Below are 6,026 nucleotides of genomic sequence, written 5' to 3'. Positions count from 1 at the left end.
TACACTGCATTAGACTCCTTAACATAGGTACCAGTCCATCTCCAAGGTACCAGCTCTATGTAAATGCTGGTAAGTTGGTCGTGTATAAACCCTGGGGCTGTGGTTTCAGTAAACACAGCAGTCCCAGCTCCAGGCTGTGTGATTCGGACTCACCACTAACAGCTAAGCAAGTCATAGAATCACAGAGTGGTTTGGGTTGGAGGGGACCTTACAGACCATCCAGTTCCAACTCCCCTGCCACAGGCAGGGACACCTTCCACCAGACCAGGTTGCTCCAAGCCCCATCCAACCTGGCCTTGAACACTGCCAGGGAGGGGGCAGCCACAGCTTCTCTGGGCAGCCTGGGCCACCACCTGGTCTCACCACCCTCACAGCAAAGAATTTCTTCCTCATATCTCATCTCAATCTCCCCTCTTTCAGTTTAAAACCGTTCCCCCTCGTCCTGTCACTCCATGCCCTTGTCAAAAGCCCCTCTCCATCTTTCCTGTAGCCCCTTCAGTCACTGGAAGGTGCTAGAAGGTCTCCCTGGAGCCTTCTGTTCTCCAGGCTGAACAGCCCCAGCTCTCTCAGCCTGTCTCCAGAGCAGAGGGGCTCCAGCCCTCTGAGCATCTTCGTGGCCTCCTCTGGACTCACTCCAACAGCTCCGTGTCCTTCTTCTGTTGGGGGCCCCAGAGCTGGACGCAGCACTGCAGGGGGGGTCTCAGGAGAGCGGAGCAGAGGGGCAGAATCCCCTCCCTCGCCCTGCTGGCCACGCTGCTGGGGATGCAGCCCAGGACACCGTTGGCTTTCTGGGCTGCAAGCGCACGTTGCCGGCTCATGGTGAGCTTCTCGTCACCCGTCACCCCCAAGTCCTTCTCCTCAGGGCTGCTCTCGATCCATTCTCCACCCAGTCTGGATTTGTGCTTGGGATTGCCCCAACCCACATGCAGGACCTTGCACTTGGCCTTGTTGAACTTCATGTGGATCACATGGGTCCACCTCTCCAGCCTGTCAAGGTCCCTCTGGATGCCATCCCTTCCCTCCAGCATGGCGACCGCACCGCACAGCTCGGTGTCATCGGCAAAAGTGCTGAGGGCGCGCTCAATCCCACTGTCCGTGTTGCCAACAAAGATGTTAAACAGCACTGGTCCCAATACCGACCCCTGAGGAACACCACTCGTCACTGGTCTCCACTTGGACATCGAGCCGTTGACCACAACTCACAACCATCCAGCCAATTCCTTGGTCCAGCCGTCAAGTCCATGTCTCTCCAATTTAGAGACAAGGATGTCATGTGGGACAGCGTCAAATGCTGAGGCCTTCACATAGCCGGTCTGCAGAGCTTCCCTGATGTACAGCTCTTGGGGTTCCTCGCTTGTGTTTGCTCCCCAGAGCAGGCACAGGCAGTGCCACTCACTGAGGTATTTGCCAGCTGGGCAAAGATTTTTGGCGAGGGAGGGATCAGGCCGCCTCTGTCCATTGATCTAGAAGCATCACAGACCTGCAGGGCATATTTTAGCTATAAACCAGTAGAGGTCACTCCGCCCCAGGCAATCCAGTGCTACTGGAGACCAGTAAGAGCGCAGGAGTGCTTACTGGGGGAAGGTGTGATGGGCACCAGGTGGCAGAGCCCGGGTACAGGGACTCCGGGCAACTGGGTCACCCTCGTACCGGCAGCTGTGCCCTGTGTGGGACAGACACGCTCAGGTGGTCCCATCCTGCCGCCTCTTGCTGAAGGTGTTTGGGCTTATGGGGGCCCCTTGAACCCGGCCCCGGCCCTGCAGATGTTAACGCTCTTGGCAATTCCCAGCATCTCCCCTGGAACTGAAAGGCAATTTTTCGTAAACATGTTTTGTTTAAAGAGTGGCTCTTTGCAAGGAATTTTTAAGCTGATTTCCCATGCTTTATTTATTCCCCCCCCAAAAAAATGAAGAAACATGGTTTTTGTGGAAAAGGGTATCTTTTAAAAAATGAAAACCAAATAAACGTGCCAGTGTGCAGCAGCTTGGCAGGCCCTTGGGCTGCTACACCCGCAGCTCCCGCGGGTCCCTGCGTGCTCCCGCACTGGCCGCAGCAGCTCCCCGCAGTCCTGCCGGCCCCAGCTCCGCTCCCTCCCTCTCCAAACGTATCATAACCCTTCCCCACATCGCCACGAGCCAGGCCTTGTTTCTGCCTGTTCCCGGCTCTCGGCAGCAGCCAGCTTTTATTGTACAACATATAAACTCTGCAGGTGGGAACCGTGCCGGAGGACACGTGCTGTCTCCTGGGAACGACAGCGGTAGCGGCTGGGGAGCCGCTGAGACGAGACCCCGGGAATTTACTGACCCCGTTGGTACGAGGATCCCTTTTCATTGTTTTGCCCCGCTCCACAGCTCCGGGACAGTTCAGGGGACAAAACTGCTCGGGGTTTGCACAGGGAGCATGTGCCCAGGGGAGGTTGTCAAGGGAAGCAGAGGGAAACGAGGATGACATCCACAGCTTCACACTCAGCAATACCTTTGAGCTGTCTGCACCCCTACGGAGAGGAAGCCTTGCAGCCGAGTCCTTCCATCCTTGATTATCCGGGGCAGGTATCTTCCTTCCTTCCCTCCTAGGACTGGGTTCTGTTTGAAAATGAATCCACATACCCCCTTGCCCCAAAATGCGTCCCTAATACTGCCAAGTGTGGTCACTGCGCTCACCTCGGTGGTGTTTGAGCAGAGGTTTCCGACATCACACAATCACAGACTGGTTTGGGTTGGAAGGGACCTTACAGACCATCTAGTCCCAACCCCCCGCCACGGGCAGGGACACCTTCCACCAGACCAGGCTGCTCCAAGCCCCATCCAACCTGGCCTTCAGATGAAGCCCCTTTCCCACATCTTGGGATCCTTCCCCACGTGTCCCTGGCTTTCAGGGACCCAATAATACCTTAAAACATCGAAAGTCTGACCTTGTGTCCAAACCCCACGCTGGATCAGGGCTTCTGCTCCTGAGCCCGCTGAAGAAACAAAAGGCTTTTCCATGGCTTGGAGGATTTTGCTTCCAGTCTCACCCTTCACTAAAATTTCGATCCACAGTCGCTATTTCCAATGTTATTATTATTTTTTACCTTGTAAAACAGACTTTATTTTCCTTCCGGTAAATTTTGTGCCGTACACATCTATACACCTATAGAACACACCTCAAGAAATAGTTTGTCATCCATACATTATATTACTTTTTATTTAACGTCATGAAAAATCCAGACAACGCTTTCGTACTTAAATAAACATTTCTCCCTCCCCCCTGCCCTCCCTTCCTAGCTGACTGGTCTGAACGAGGAAATTTTATTTAGTTCTTTTCTTTTCTTTAAAAAAATAGAAATTACAATCTTACAAGACAGAACATTCCATGAGAACAGAAGCATGTTCCTAAATCTAAAGTAAAACATTTCCATAAAACCTGCCGGTATCTACAGGTAGGTGTGTGTGGAGGGGGGTAAATGGAAAAAAAATGTTTTCCATTTCTTCCTTTCATTCATAATAGTTAAAAAATAACATAAAACCGACTGAAACTTTATATATTTTTCTCTTTTTGCACCAACATTCACAAGAATATATATTATATATATATAATTTTATCCATTTTTTTTTTTATACACAGTGTGAGGGTTCTGGAGGTGGGAATGCACACTCAGCTAAACTGCCAGAGCAAACAAACAAACACAAAACGAATCTTCATCTGGAAACTCGCGATCCCTCGCGGCCGAGGTCGCCCCGCTCGAGGGAACCGCCGCCGAGGGCTCTTTGAAAATAAAGCGACAAAACCGTCTCGGTGGGATGGGAACGTCTGCGAGACGCTGCGGACCGAGCACTGACGCAAGTCGGGAGGGCTCGGGGCTCCCGTGCATCATCTCCGCTGGCCCCACGCAGCTCCGGCGCGGGGGGGGGGAGCGGAAATCTCCCTTTTTCAGGTGTTTCTACCCAGGCTTTTCCCTTCGCCCTCTCCCTACGAGCTCGATGCCTGGCTCTGCCGCGCCGCTGGCTCTTGGTGGCACAGAGGGAGCGCGAGGGACCCTGGCACTGCGCCTCGGGCGTGCCCTTGCCATCCCTTTCGATGCACGCCGCCCGGCCTGGGCAAGAAATCATTTAAATCGACACTGAATCATTTATCCTCTCCCAAGAAATCATCTAATCGACAAGTCGGTTCCTTTAAAGAGAACTTTAAAAGTGCAGGTTCCCTCAGTTTGGCAGGTTGAGTTACACGTTTAACGCTTCCAGTTCTTCCCTGGATTCCCACGGGGGCTTTTATTGCTCAGAATCCCAAATCTCTCCCACGAGGTGGACGCCGTGTCACAAGCCGGAGAAACGCAACCGGTGGCGAGGGCTCCGTCTTCTCCCCATTTAAGGTGCTTTCTTGGTTCCTTTGCCGGATGAAATGAAAACGGTGACGTTGACCGTTGGTGCACGTCGGCTGACGAATACCGAGGACGTAAAGAAGGGTGTGTGCTTTTTTTTTTTCTTTCTCTTTTCCCCCCAAACATTTCAAAAGCACCCGCGGCCATTTCCTCCGAGAAAGAGAGTGCTGCTGTCCTGCAGAAACGGAGGGTGAGACCCCCCTCCGCAAAGCACGTGCATTTTCTCGAGTGCTTTTCCCTGTAGAGAGGAGCCGGGAAGCGAACGGTGCTGTCGGAAATGATTCTTTCCAAAAAAAAAAAAAGGCACAACCTTCTAGACGAAAAAGGCAGTACTAACTTCTCACTTCTCACAAGCTTTAGGATCTGAGAGGGGAGGAAACAAGCAACGGCGAACGCTGCGCTGGAGAACGACGCGTTGGCACTCAACATCGCATTGGGGGGGTCTGCTGGGAGGGTCGGCAACCTCCACCGGAGACCTGGGCTCTAACGCCATCGGAGAGCAACGAGGCTGACGAGTTCCTCCGAGAAGCAGTTCAGACGGTGCTGACAGCACCTGCTCGGGAATAACACGGTCCCAAATTTCTCTCTGCCTTATATTGAAGCACAAATCCCATCAGCTTCCCGGTGAGTCTTCGCTGGTCAAGGTTGGTCCACGGTCTTTCCCTAGGAGGTCTTTTAACCGAAAGCATGAATATCCCCTACCATTGCTACGAAAGCTGCTCGGTTAGTTTAAGGGGTGCAATTATGGAATTGAAGGTCTTCGGTTCACGTTCGGAGATGATCCGAGCTGCCGGAGGACGGGGTTGGACGCATGAGAAATCAACACGAAGCAGGAAAGGGCCTGGGATTTTAGCCCTTTGTCAGCAGAAACTGGGGCTGCCTCGGAGCAGGATTTTCCCTTGTAGCTTTTGGTATTCGCTGCAGGAGGAGCAGGAATAGGGACGCAAAAACCATCTGCAGAGCCTGGCCATAGAGTCCCTCAAGCAGCCCCGCCGGCTGCGGGCTATCGGAGCATCGCCCCGCAAATCCATCCCTTCTTCACCTTTTGAGCCTCCCAAGCTCGGAGCAGCAGGTCCCGACCACACCGCGACTTCCTGGGGGAGGAATAAGGACCTTTCGCTTCCCCTTGACCCAAACGGGCAGTTTCTCCCTCTAAAAAGCTCCCAGGTCCTGCTAAATAGAGAAGAAATCCCAAAATAACAGTTCTAAAGAGCTCCTTGGAGGGAAAAGCTTGGGTCCAACTCAACCTGCAGCACCAGCCACAGCCACGGTCCTGGCATGGGAAGCAGGGACCTGGCAGCAGGACTGGCTGTGGGCTGGGCGGAGGAAAGGCCACAAAACCTCCTCTGGGTGCTCAACCATGGGACAGTTTTAATGGTCTCGTTAAGAAAACTACACACGAGAGCCAGTACCCAAAGAGCCACTCGCCTGCGATGACGCGCGGGAACAGGCACCGAGTCCCGGCGCCTGCCCCAACGCCTGCGGCTGCCTCTGGGCTGGAGCAGCCGGGAGCTGGGATTTGGCCACAGTCACAAGGGCAAAGCCCCTCTTGGAGAAGAGCTCCTCGGCGTGCGGAGAGGTGGCATGAGGCGGGCGGACATCGGCCAGGCGTTTAGGAAATGCCGCGATGGAGGGCGTGGAGACCCTGCAAAGCTTCTCCCCCACCGCC

Source organism: Nyctibius grandis, chromosome 31 (genome assembly GCF_013368605.1).
Source record: "Nyctibius grandis isolate bNycGra1 chromosome 31, bNycGra1.pri, whole genome shotgun sequence".
NCBI classification, from domain to species: domain Eukaryota; kingdom Metazoa; phylum Chordata; class Aves; order Nyctibiiformes; family Nyctibiidae; genus Nyctibius; species Nyctibius grandis.
Note: the sequence above shows the minus strand (reverse complement) of the source record.